The sequence below is a fragment of the Chelonoidis abingdonii genome, chromosome 26, assembly GCF_003597395.2.
Source record: "Chelonoidis abingdonii isolate Lonesome George chromosome 26, CheloAbing_2.0, whole genome shotgun sequence".
NCBI classification, from domain to species: Eukaryota; Metazoa; Chordata; order Testudines; family Testudinidae; genus Chelonoidis; species Chelonoidis abingdonii.
Window position 1 is genome coordinate 11,132,799 of NC_133794.1, and position 14,109 is coordinate 11,146,907.

The following is a 14,109-nucleotide window of genomic DNA, read 5'->3' on the forward strand; positions in this document are numbered from 1 at the left end:
ATTTGGTGGAAGGTCCCTCACTCCCTCTTGGAGGGAAGGACCTGCTGCTGAATTGCCGCAGAAGAATGAAACGGCGCGGTGGAGCTGCTGCCGAAGTGCTGCCGATCGCGACCGCAGCTTGGGGCTGCAAAAATCCTAGAGCCGGTCCTGCTCGGGTTAACCTATTTTGTCTATGGACAGTGCTTGAGGTTATGGGTAATTCAAGGGCAGGGAAAAGCTGGACGAGAAATGCAGAGAAGCACGGCTTTTAAACGGGGTGGGACTTTCGTCTGTGTACCATGGTGCCACCTAAATACCTCCATCGAAACCAGACTCCCTGCTGCCCTGAAATTGCTATGCAGATAAAACTACACAGGATCGTTTCAGGGGACAAGGCAATATGCCACGTTTATTATGAGAATATGACCAATTGCTAATACCCACCCAGCCACCCACATCAAATGTTCTGCAGCTGCTCGACAGTTACCAGTCCTGAAAGTAGCTTGAGTCTATGGCTTGATTAGTCAGCTTGGATTCGTAGCTCCTGGTGGCTAACTGGCCAGGAAAGCTGGGTACGAGGAAGGGCCGGGTCTCTGTCGGGCGCGCACCAATGCCCTTCGATGTTGGCAGCAGAATGTTACCCTCCAAAGTCTCCCATCTCATCCATCCTTTTTGTAGGCTTTAGTCTGAACAAGAGTCTACGGGTCTTGCTGTGTCAGGCTGCCTCTGGGTTCTGCGGGATTGATCACCCGTCAATTGCAGACGCGACTTTCAGCCTCAGACCTGACTTGGATCTTGTTTCAATTGCACCTTTGTTCTTTTCTTTTGGGGTGGACCCTTCTCACTTTGTCAGGGCTGTTGTCTGCATCTTCAGCCGCTGGTGTTTGCACTTCATTTTGGGCTGGGACTGGAGGTTGATTCCATTATTCCTGCACACTTCATACACACACCTGAGAGCAGGGTTTTGCAAAATGGAGCCAACATTTCAAAATGGGGTTTTAGTTACAAGATGGAGTTTTATTAAAATAAGTGTAAGAAATAATTTACAACGTTCGGAGGCAAACAGTAAACGGGTGTTACAATGTTCAAATGGTGACGTTCTGTTTGTTCATTTGATACACGATAAAGTCGTATGAATAAAGCCTTAACGATAATTGTAATTAAAGGAAAGAAACAATTTCATTCTTCAGCTCCACATTGTCCCCCGTTGACCCTTCAATCCAGAGGTAGGGAATGGTCACACTTTATGTCCTTGTTTCCTGGCGATATATTGTGAGACAATGCGAGCTTGTGGTTTCAGCTTAAAATCCAGCCTTTTTGTCCAACCGCACATGCCAGACATTGCAACGAACATTACATTGACCAGAATAAAGAAAACAACAAATGGACGAGACGTAATTTTGAAAGCTGAAGACCAAGTGGGGGCCCATCCTCTAAAAATATCACTCCAAGGGTGTGCAGTGATGTGCCCTGCGAGGATCGATGTGTATACATTAGATTCCAGGGCCTTGCACCCTCCAGAAACAGAGGGAGGGAAAAGATTATTTTCATGTTTTGTCAGCAGAGGAATTAAGACAGTCATATCTTTAGCTCCTACCCAATCCATCTCCCGGTCTGACAGCATAATAGCTAATAGTTGTTCAGAACACCACAAGGCTAACGCCATTTTGTTTGCTATGTCCCTCATGATGCTGTATCGAGCCCAGAATATCTGGTTAACATGTTCCCAAGTATGCCCTTGGAAGTTCGTCCCAGTATCTATCCCAGTTTGGATCAATTCAGCAATCTGGTGCTCTTGCCCCCGTACAATAGTATGATGCAGTGCTTCTATCACGCTGGTCTTATTTTTCAATGCTTCCAGATCTACTGAATTTAGAATTTCCTGTCCTTATACTTCCTAGTAAAGTATCTGTTATACCTCGTCGCTGACAAGGGAAGGGATGTTCTGGCAGTAAGGATTTGGACCATGCTGAAGAAAGGGGGGCTACCCACTGATGTCTCCGTGCTGGACAGCTGGACCCTAGGAACGGAGAGACGGCTGCACCCCAGAAGGAAGGGCTGGGGAGGCCGTCCTGACTGAGAGACAGGAGAGGACGGAGCAGGATACCTGCAGCATGGTGAGAACAAGGCCATGAGGGGGCACTTTGGGGAGGAGGCCACTCACTTGCAGGGAAACTGAGGCACAGGATGCCGCAGTGACTTGCAAAGGTCAGTGGCAGCGGTAACAATAGGCTAAGCCATGGCAGAGCTAGAATACTGAGGCTGGTAATACTATAAGGTAGATAGAAAGCTGGCTGGATTTTCAGGCTCAACGAGTGGTGATCAACTGCTTGATGTCTAGTTGGCAGCCGGTCTCAAGAGGGGTGTCTCAAGAGTCGGTCTTGGGGCCAGTTTTGTTCAACATATTTATTAATGATCTGGATAATGGGATGAATGGCACTCTCAGCAAGTTCTCAGATGACACTAAGCTGTGCGGAGAGGTAGATACGCTGGAAGGCTGGGATAAGGTCCAGAGGGACCTAGACAAATTGGAGGATTGGGCCAAAAGAAATCGGATGAGGTTCAACGAGGACAAGTGCAGAGTCCTGCACTTAGGATGGAAGAATCCCAGGCACCACTACAGGCTGGGGACCGACTGGCTAAGCAGCAGTTCTGCAGGAAAGGCCCTGGGGATAACACTGGACGAGAAGCTGGCTTTGAGTCAGCAGTGGGCCCTCATTGCCAAGAAGGCCAATGGCATATTGGGCTGTATTAGTAGGAGCATTGCCAGCAGATCGAGGGAAGTGATTATTCCCCTCTACGGAGCACTGGTGAGACCACACCTGGAGTATTATGTCCAGTTTTGGTCCCCCCACTACAGAAGGGATGTGAACAAATTGCAGAGTCCAGCGGAGGGCAAAGAAAATGATCAGGGGGCTGGAGCACATGACTTACGAGGAGAGGCTGAGGGAACTGGGGTTGTTTAGTCTGCAGAAGAGAAGAGTGAGGGGGGATTTGATAGCTGCTTGCAGCTACCTGAAGGGGGGTTCCAAAGAGGATGGAGCTCGGCTGTTCTCAGTGGTACCAGATGACAGAACAAGGAGCAACGCTCTCAAATTGCCGTGGGGGAGGTCTAGGTTGGATATTAGGAAACACTATTTCCCTAGGAGGGTGATGAAGCACTGGAATGGGTTCCCTAGGGAGGTGGTGGAATCTCCACCCATAGAGGTTTTTAAGGCCCTGCTTGACAAAGCCCTGGCTGGGATGATTTAGTTGGGGTTGGTCCTGCTTTGAGCAGGGGGTTAGACTTGATGACCTCCTCAAGTCCCTTCCAACCCTGATATTCTATGATTCTATAATACATGCAGCTAATTTCCAGGAGTATGAATGACAGCCCCCCCACCGCCTGTCCTCAATTCCATTCCCTTCTCCCTGTGCCAGGAGCAGGCTCCAATGTCACAGGGTCTAATGCTATGAACTCCCAGGCATTGGAGAGGAGTCTGTATTTCCCAGTAACTAGCCTGGACTGCGAGATCTGCAGTTTAATCCTACTGTGATCCTCCTGCATAGGGCACCAAGCCAAGCTCCTCTCAGACCAGGCACCAGAGCAGAGCCATCGGGGCTCTGGGCCCGAGTCAAGGGCCATGATGCAAGTGGCCCATTCGAGATGCAAGACATCTGCGCAGGAAACAGTCCCCCACACTGTGCGCCGTCGGCGCCTCCCGCTGGCTCAGCACAAAGATGTCCTTTGTCCAACGGCAGTGGGCGGCTGTTGCTCCTGATGAAATGCTGTTTGCCTCTTCTGGTCCGTCAGCTGCGAACAAGGATTCAAACCAGCGAGAAGAAGCTGATTTTAACCCCAGAGCCCTGGCTCCCACCCCATCCTCCACCCGAACTGTCTGGATCCTTTTGGGAACAGCAGCGCCTGGTGGGAGGCCCCCCCACGATGTTCGGGGGTGGGGGTGCAGGGGAGTCCTGCATTAAGTAAGGGGAGCAGAGCTCTTTGGAAAAGCCTGAGGAATCGCTGGTCCTCCACCTTTCCTCCCTTCCCCAGGCCTTGTGTGCTATGGGCTCTGTGTGTGTGTGTGTGTGTGTGGGTCTTTCAGGAAAAAGCACAGCACTCCAGGTCCTTGTCTGGTCTGCAGAGGTGTTGACATTGGAAAGGTGTTCTCCAGAAGTGAGGGGTTTGCTCTGGTGACTAGTGGACACTTTCCCTCCTGCCCTCCACCCCAGAGGTGGCTGCATGCGCCAAGGGCTCAAGCTATTGTCATGCATGTGCTTGGTGTCAATTACAGGCTGCCTGCCCCTGTATCTCTCCAGAGGCATTGTAAGGGGTGTCAGGAATAAAACCCCAAGGTGATACAGGCCTCTGAAATACATGTGTTAGGCCGACAGCCTAGGAGCCCTGCCATTTCAAAGCAGGGGAATTCGTGCGACCACGTGCCTCACTGGAGTGCCAGGCTGCAGAGTATTCAGGGTGCGAACTCTTTGGGGTCTGTGCTTGTTGAGATGCTAGGATGCATTGAGTATGATCTGCAGATGAAATAGAACAAGACTTTTAATTTGATCCCTCAGCTGGTGACATGCGCGAGGGAGGAAAGGAATGCGGACGGGAGACTTGTGCCACTTCAATAGAGCAGTCAGCTGGTAGCGGCTGTGGTCAGATGTTCGGCTGCATGTGCGTTCTCCCTGTGTGCTGCCCCCAGCTGTGCCCAGACAGCCAGCACGGCATACTAGGAACAAACTGCCCAATGACCACAAGATCCATTAAGGAACGAAGGCACCAGGCCAGGTTTATTGTCGACAAAGCACCTGGCACACTCTACAAGGGTATATCTTAGTATATGACAATGGATGCAGCTCAGTGAATGTCGGGACTTTCCATTTCCCCTCGGCTGGACCAGGACACCTCTCAGGGATACCTCTTTATGCCCTGATGCAAACAAGTTACGTATTGCTCCTCTGACATGGTTAGTTACTGCCCCCTGGCATGGCTAGTTATCACCCTTCGCTTTGTATATGGTGGTTTGATCAAAACCTCTTTATTCATCATGCTGTGATCCTGATCATATCTTTTGGGAGGGGTCAGCGTGTTCCTGTTATCCTTGAGGAATGTTTTTGTACCTTCCTTGATATTGGGATGGTCTGGTACCACTCTATGTCGGGATGGTCTGGTACCCCTCGACAGGAATGTGTTTGTGTGGCTACCTTTGCTTTATATCAGCAACGCTTGCCCACGACTTCAGCTCAGGCCTCATACCAGACCTCTGTGAAATGGGCTTATATCTCAGGCTCTCTTCCTACGACATTAGCTACCATCAGTGGAGCTGATCTGCCAAAATGCCCAGTGTTGACTAACACAGGCTGGCTAGCACATAAATATATATCATATTAATAACAGGTAAGATCCACACCATAGTTCTATATAGGTATGCATTAAACAAAGCTGGTACAAGGATGTTTCATGCTAGGTGAAACTTCCACTTTGTGCCCGTGCCCCTACCCTGAGGCGACCCCCCCCCGTGGCAGCTCCCCCCCTCCGCCCTGAGGAGCCCCCCATGCGGCAGCTCCCCACCCCCCACTCTCCGCCCTGAGGATCCCCCCCACGCCCCAGCTCACCCCTGCTCCATGCACGAGCACGAGCACCCTGAGCACACCGTGGCTGCTTCACTTCTCCCGCTTCCCAGGCTTGTGGTGCCAATCAGCTTAGGCGCCACAAGCCTGGGAAGCGGGAGAAGTAAAGTGGCCACAGCATGCTCAGGGAGGAGGCGGGGCAGGGGTGAGCTGGGGCGGGGAGTTCCCCTCTGTGCCGCCCCCCCCCCTTACTTGCTGCAGGTGGCCCTCCCCGCGCTTCCCTGCCCCAGCTCCCTCCGCCTAAATGCTGGCGGCAACCGGGGCGGCCGAAGATCCGGCCGCCACGGTCGCTGCCAAAGAAAATGGTGCCCCCCAAATCCTAGAGCCCTAGGCGACTGCCTAGGTCACCTAAATGGTTGCACAGGCCCTGATTAAACACCAACAATATTAAGCACAAATATAGTACTGACCTCTACCTCGATCCTGTTCATTTATGCTAAGTACCCCATCACACCTGGCATTGGCTGAAATCAGCAGTTGGTGCAAGTGGACAGGAAACTTGTCAGCAATCGAGACACTGTCGTTCTCTCTCATGGTACAAGCTCTGGAAGTCCCTTCACGGATCTGCACTTGGAAAGGAACAGAGCACCAACGTACAGAGCTGGGGCAATGTGGAACTCGGTAGATCATATCAATAATATCAGCTGAAATGTGCAACCTGGAAAGCATCCCTTCGGCCTAAGGCAAATGGAACAGTGGCTGCACGGGAGCCTGGTATCTTAGAGAACCTTTTTCCCATAGTACATTAATAAAAGCGCCTGACATTGGTTATTTGGTCTCTTGAGTATACTGCATAACGAGATAATGAACCAAATTGTGGCCAGGCACTCGACTATACCATTTATCTATGCCAGCGCAGGATCAGATATGGGGTTAGATGAGATCCCCAGGTGGTGTAAATCAGGGTCGCTTCTGTGCACCCCTGATTTACCCCCGCTGAGAATCTGGCCCCACGTGGCAGAGGCTCTGGCCGCTCATGGATCACACAGGATCAGTATAGAGTGGATACTCTGGCCTTTTCCATAGTGTGGGGAGGAACCCCTCCCCCCATGGTGGGCTAACGTGCAGGGGAAGTCTTTGGGACGCAGCCTCCTGTCCTGCCAGCGTGGGTGAGTTGGGCCCCTGTTTGTCATTGCACACCGTTTAACACACAGGATTATATTGTGATCTCACCGGGGGAGGTGTGACCAAGTGAGAATTTTCTGTAACATTTTTATGAATTCTGTGTGTGCCTCAGAGAGCTAAAAAATGACAAGTTTTTAAAGTCCTTCTATCCCAGTGCTAGAAGCCTATATAATAAGAGGGGTGAACTAGAGTGCCTCGTATTAAATGAAGATATTGATATAACAGGCAACACAGAAGCTTGGTGGAATGAGGCTAATCAACGGGACATAGTAACACCTGGGAACAAAACACATCAGAAGGACAGAACAGGTGGTGCTGGTGGGGGAGTGGCACTCTCTGTGAAAGAAAGCGTAGAATCACATGAAGTAAAAACCTTAAATAAACCAAACTGTACCATGGCATCTCTAGGGATAGTAACTCCATGCTCAAATAATAAGAATATATTACTGACCACCTGACCAGGATGGTGATAGTGATTGTGAAATGCCCAGAGAGATCAGAAAAACTATTCAAATACAAAACTCAGCAATAATGAGAGATTTCAACTATCCCCATATTGACTGGGTACATATCCCCTCAGGATGGGATGCAAAGATAAAGTTTCTTGACACCTTAAATGACTGCTTCTTGGAGCAGCTAGTCCTGGCAATTCTTGATTTAGTCCTAGATGAAGCACAGGGTCTGGTCTAAGAGGTGAATCTAGCTGGACTGCTTGGTAATAGTGACCAGAAAATAATTAAATGTAACATCCCTGTGGCGAGAAAACACCACAGCAGTCCAACACGGTAGCATTTAATTTCAGAAGGGGAACTACACAAAAAGGAAGAGGTTAGTGAAACAGAAATTAAAAGATACAGCGCCAAACGTGAATCCCTGCAGCTGCGTGGAAACTTTCTAAAGACACTATAATAGAGGCTGTAAGGGACTGCGGAATATTTTGTTACGGTTTAGCTAAGGCTGTTCGCCTTCTCAAGGACAGGTTATTAAAGGTTGCTGTATACTAGCATATGCTGCTTGTAGCTGGTTGGAACCGCTTAGCCTGGGAAGCCCGGCGTGTTTGGAAAAGCCTGGCCCTTTGCCATAAGAGATAGCCCAGTTGTGGGAAAGCTCCCACATGCCTATGTATGAGCTGCTTTACATGCTATTAGCATAAAGTTATATTTATCAGAATTTGTTTTGCTGCTTTGGACTCGCTCCCCGCTTTGAGTTAGCAACGTGCAGAGTCCCCGTTGTGGGTGTGTTTTCTTTACCTTCATTAAAAGCCATATCACTCACTGTGTGTGTGTGTGTGTGTGTGTCTTGTCCCTGCAGAGCACCTAGGCACGTAACAAAGGCTCAACTTAAATGTATCCCCTGAATTAAAAAACATAGTAAGAGAACCGAAAAAGAGCCACCCTGGCTAAACAACAAAGTAAAAGAATCAGCGAGAGGCAAAAAGGCCTCCTTTAAAAAGTGGAAGTTAAATCCTAGTGCGGAAAAGAGAAAGGTGCAATAAACTCTGGCAAAGGAAGTGAAAAAATATAATGAGGAACATATTCACAAGTGATCTGGAAAAAGGGGTAAACAGTGAGGTGGCAGAATATGCAGCTGATACAAAACTACTCAAGACAGTTAAATCACAGGCAAACTGCAAAAGGATCTCGCAAAACTGGGTGACTTGGCAACAAAATGGAGGATGAAATTCAGTGCTGATAAATGCAAAGTAATTCACACTGGAAAACATAATCCCAACTGTACATGTGAAATGATGGAATTTAAATTAGCTGTTACCACTCAAGAAAGAGATCGTGCAGTCACTGGGGACGGTTCTCTGAGAACATCCACTCAATGTGCAGCGGCAGGTCAAAAAAGCGAACAGAATATTGGGAATCATTAAGAAAGGGACAGATAATAAGACAGAAAATATCATGTTGCCTCTATATAAATCCGTGGTAACGCCCACATCTTGAATACTGTGCGCAAATGTGGTCGCCCATCTCAAAACAGATATCTTGGAATTGGAAAAGGTTCAGAAAAGGGCAACAAAAATGGTTAGGGGTCTGGAACGGCTGCCGAGTGAGGAGAGATTAATAAGACTGGGGCTTTTCAGCTTGGAAAAGAGACGACTAAGGGGGGATTTGACAGGGTCTGCTTACCCTGCACTAGCCTGGACAGGGTGAAGCCCATATTATGGACAGCGGAAGTCCCGCCTCCCTGGTGAGACTGGGCATGCTCCAAGTGCTTTAGCAGTATAAAGGGAGGGAGCTCAGCTCATTCTGGATAGGAGGTTGCAGTGGAAGGACCTGCCTGGGAAGCTCCTGTGGAGGGCCAGCCACAGACATTGACTGCACCAGGAATCGAAGCCTTTCGCAGCCCGCTTGAGCCCCGGCGACTGGAGGAGCCCCCGGAGATGACCAGCCCTGCTGAACACAGAGAACCTGACATCGCATGGGAAACACCAGCGCAGACTCTGCTAGGAAGTGACCTAGGGAGGGTGATGGAGTGGTACCCCCCTGCCCAGGAAACCTCAGTGTGTTTCAGTAGGACCCCCCCACTGAGCCAGCGGCAAGCCGCTATGCCACTGTTAGGGCCCTGGGTTGGGGCCCAGTGTAGTCTGGTGGGCCCAGGCCCCCTCACCGGGGTCGCCACACCTCTTTGTGGGTGCCCCAACTTTATAGACTCTGGCCCTAGGCCACGCTGCCCTGCACCGAAGGGCTGCTTTATAGACTGGGACCGATAGGTCACGCTGCCCTGCACCGAAGGGTGGCTCGATAGACTCCGGCTGCTAGGCCACGTGGCTGTGCACCAAAGGGCTGCTTTGTAGACTGTGACTGATAGGCAATGCTGCCCTAACCCTAGGGGTGTGGACCATCACAGGGGATATGACAGAGGTTTATGAAATCATGATTGGTGTGGAGAAAATAAATAAGGAAATGTTATTTACTCCCTCAAAAAACACACAGTCAACCTGTGGAACTCCTTGCCACAGGATGTTGTGAGTCCAAGACTATGACAGGGTTAAAAAAAGAATTAGATAAATTCATGGAGGATAGGTCCATCAATGGCTATTAGCCGGATTGGCAGGGATGGTGTCCCTAGCCTCTGTTTGCCAGAAGCTGGGAATGGGCAACACTTGATGATTCCCTGTTCTGTTCATTTCCTCTGGGGCACCTGGCATTGGCCACTGTCGGGAGACAGGATACTGGGCTAGATGGACCTTTGGTCTGACCCAGTATGGCCGTTCCTATGTTCTCTGTTTCCCCCTATACTTTGCATTGCTACCCAGTGGGGAGGAAAGGATGATGTTTGCTCTGGGGCAGACACAGGTGTGTGGGTCACCTCTCTAGATTCAATGGGAGTGTTTGTCCTCTGCCTTGGACTCAAACTGGAGTCAATTTCTGAGGCAAAGTAACTGTCACCTGGAAGGCTGAGATTCCTGGACACAGGAATCCTTGCCTGCTGTTTGCCCACCTCTGCTCTGGACAGGTGTATACAACGTAGGTAAACAAGATGCACTTAGAATAGGGCCAGACTCATTGATTTCTCCTCCACTGGGAAGATGACCTGCAAGGCCTTGACCATCCGCTACTGCTCTGCTCTGGATTGACAGGTGGCATTGGAAAAAGGGGCAACAATCATTAATTATTTTATTGTATAAATAAATAAAACAGCCTAGAAACGCAACCTGAGACTAAGACATTGCCCAGTGCTCAAATGCCTATTGGCTACCCCAAAACTGGGAGCACTGGGGGCCAGCAATGGAGCTTTATTCCCCCTGGGAAATTATCTTTCTGCAGCTGCCTCTGTAGGGGTCAGAGAGCATCGTAGGTGGTGTCACCTCGTCGGAGCTTGGGCATTACTCCGGGGGGAGTTTTGTCAGACTGCTGTGAAAGAGCCAGGACCAACCATTCACTGGCATGAAGATTTGTACCTGCACGGCATGCTGTCCTGTGTCACACCACACTTCCGTAAGGAGCTGGGTTTTGACAGGCTGTATGTGACAAAACACATCCTGGGCAAACCCCAGGGACACATCCCTGGGATGTTGCGTTATGAAGAGATGAGGAGATACCATTCCCGGACGGGAGCCGGTGTTTCTGGTCTGACAAATACTTTACCTCCATTTTTATTTGTGATTTTCTTGGTAGTAAACCCACAACATGAGTGGAAAGAAGCCAATCTGTTGCAAATCCGGCTGAGCTATTTTCACAGCAATGATAGCGGAGTCACACCAAGTAAGTTAGGCCATGTTGAATGTAATCAGGTGATGGTCACTGGATCCTAGGCACCTCCAATCCAGTGATTAATTCATCTTTATCTGTCATAACGAGGACCAAAATAGAGTTACCTTGTGTTGGGTGCAACACCTTCTGTGTTAGCAAATTATCACCTATAATTTTTAATAACTGGAATGACGTTTTATTACTGGCTGCATGATACCTCCAGGGTATGTCTCCTAAATCAAACTCCCCCATAGCAGCCCCACATCTGTCTGTAAGCAGGAACTTGCTCTGTGGGAGTGCCCACTCAATCCTTAATCCCGCCTAACAGATTATAACCAATCCTGTAAAAGGTCTCCTCCACTTTCAGTAATGCCAATTACAGAAATACATATTGACGAGAAAAACTATGAGAATTTCGACTTCCTCTTGTCACCTACCCTCCCAGGACTGGCTAATAAGCACGAGAAACATTTCTTTTCTTGCCACATCAGTTCAATTTGTTCATGACACCTTGAGTTTGAGTTTCGTACCTCATTGCCTCCGGGGCAACCTCAACTTGTGTTGGTGGGTTAATGCCCTCCAAGATGCTCCAGCTAGTCTCTGCCCAAGAAGGTTAGTCCTCTACCTGGGACATGTGGGCCATCCCATTTGTAGATCTCTCTCTCCTGCTGAAATGTGGCCCAATGATAAATAAAACCAAAACCATCAGCTTCATACCAGTCAGGCAGCCAACAGTTCCCGTCCAGTATTTTCTGCCTTCTCTTGGTCAATGACTGGTTAGGATATCTGAGATCAGTTGGCCATTCCTCTTCTTCTGCTTTGTTCAAGGATGCCTGAGGTCTTCTATAATCTGTGTAGTTCCATGTGATGCCACGTCATTGGTTCCAATATGTAACGTCATCAGTGGAGATTACCAGAGAATTTCCCAATCCGGTCTAATCTTCCGTCTCATTTCTTCGCTCCAGGGAGACAGAACATCTTCCTACTGTCCTTGTGGCCTTTGCTGAGTTCTCTGTCTGCTCTTATTATGGAGCTGTTGCTGCTGATTGCTTGCATTCTGAGGATGACTGGAGAATCTCTCCTGACGCTACTCACTACGTACTGCAAGGACAAACTATCAGGTATGTCCCCTGTAGCTTTCTGTTCCATTGCTCCAGAGATGGGTTCTTCTGTAGTTGACCTGCTGAGTATCTGAAAATGTCCTGATACTTTTAGCCTGTTTGAATCCCACCTGCGTCTCTTTCCCTTTGTGGTCACAAATTGCCAATCCGCTTCTTTGGTTTCTACTCTTTCCAATTCTTACCTTTCCTTTTGTAGGCTTTGTGGCAATGATTTAGTAACCTAGTTGTCTAAGAAGTCTCTGTTTTCTCAGATGCTGCACAATGTTGCAACTCCTGCTTCCTTGCACATCACACATCTTCTCCTCCAGTCTAGCCACCAGCTCGCATTTCATACCCCAGAAATCTATGCTGTCTTCCAGCAAAAGAAAAACACAGCACAACCAACCGTATCTGCTAACTAGTGTAGAATCATACCTAAAACTGGAACCACAGTCCCTCTCTAACCCCTGCCCAAAACTCATCCCATTTACCACTCCTGTTCATCTGGCAGACCCGCAATACTAAGTCTGAAACCTCCCCATCTCCCTTGAAAACAGGGATGGAATAACCACTCGGACACTTCAAACACCGGTTCGGCTCAAAGCCCCAGGGATTTCAGTAACAAAGCCCTCACTCAGACACTGATGGACCCGTCTCACCTGGCAGCTCAGGGGTCCACTGCCAGCCCAGCCCCACCACCCTCCTAGAGAACAGCTGAAACAAACACAACAATCACCAAGTACCTCTACCTGCAAACATAGGATCCACAGCTTCGCCCTCTCTGCCGTTCCTCTTGCCCTACAAAAGGGTGTGTATTTGGGGGTGACAGGGGACCACAAATTTTTGCAAAGAAGCTTCATGCCAGGGAGTTCTATGTCTCAACTCCGTAGAAGAGTATAAAGGTCGCAAGGCTAAGTCACTCGGGGTGACCCGAGACACATTTTGTCACATGCAGCCAGACAAAACCCAGCTCTTTCTTCAAGCCCTATGTGCAATAAGGAAGTGGGGTGGGGGCAGAACAGGGGGCAGCATATTGCTCAAGAACAAAGCTCCAGGTGCAGGGTGGCATGTCCCAGCTCCTTCAGAACCGTCTGGCAGTCACGGGGATGTGTCGCTTGGGTGACACAATGCTTATTTGGTCACGCACGGTCAGTCACAACTCAGCTCCTTATTGATTTAATCAACAAATTAGTTATTGCAATTTTGATCACATCCAAGCACATTCATTGGAGGAAATTTCTAAAAATTCTATCTTACACTGATGCATTTTAAAGTGAAATTGGCCACAACCAAGGAACTGGGGACAAGGAACCAATGGCAGGACTAGGGCTGGTCTACACTTAAAAATTAGCTTAACCTCGCTATGTTGCTTAGGGCTGTAAAAACTGCATGTCCTGAGCACTGCTGTTAGGTTGACCTAACCTCTGGTGTAGGCGTGCCTAAATCAAGGGAAGAATTCTTCCGTTGACCTAGGTACTGTCTCTTTGAGAGGCGGATTAACTGCACAAACAGATGTAGGAAGCATCTACACGTTGCTGTACGGCTGTTGCGTGGACAACCCCTCGGCGCTGGTGATGGGGGGCTGCCATCTCTCATTGTTGGGAGGGTTCGCAGCGGGCTCCCAGCACACGTGGAGTCCTCAGAAGTGCCACATGGCTCAGATCTTGCCCCACCATGGCACCTGGGCTGCCCCCTTCGCCTACCCCCTTGCATGGACTCTACCCCTTGCCCTCCATGTTGCCTTACGCCCCTCCCCATGGCTTGCCCCATCACCCACCCCCTGTCTATCACCTCCACTGAGCCTGGACCCCACAAACACCCATCGTGTGGCTCAGCCCCACTGGGTGACCCTATGCAGCTTGGGCTCCTCACTCATGCCTCATCTGGCCCAGCCCCCACCCCACTGCCTGCCACATGGCCCAGGCCCTACTGAGGCCCTTTTGATAGTGTGACCCCAGTTTAACCAATCAGCTTGGCTCCCCCCCTTAGTAAGTTACAATGTTCTACAGGAGTGTTAGCAGCAGAGAATCCTGTGGCACCTTATAGACTAACACAGGTTTTGGAGCGTGAGCTTTCGTGGGTGAATACCC

At 49.5% G+C, this 14,109-nt stretch overlaps 1 protein-coding gene across 2 annotated transcripts in view; it reads right to left on the bottom strand.

Annotated features, from left to right (window-relative positions):
* Nucleotides 1-14,109, bottom strand: part of DCTN2 (dynactin subunit 2) — a 350,710-nt gene that overhangs the window by 209,687 nt on the left and 126,914 nt on the right. The gene's annotated exons all lie outside the window — the stretch shown is intronic.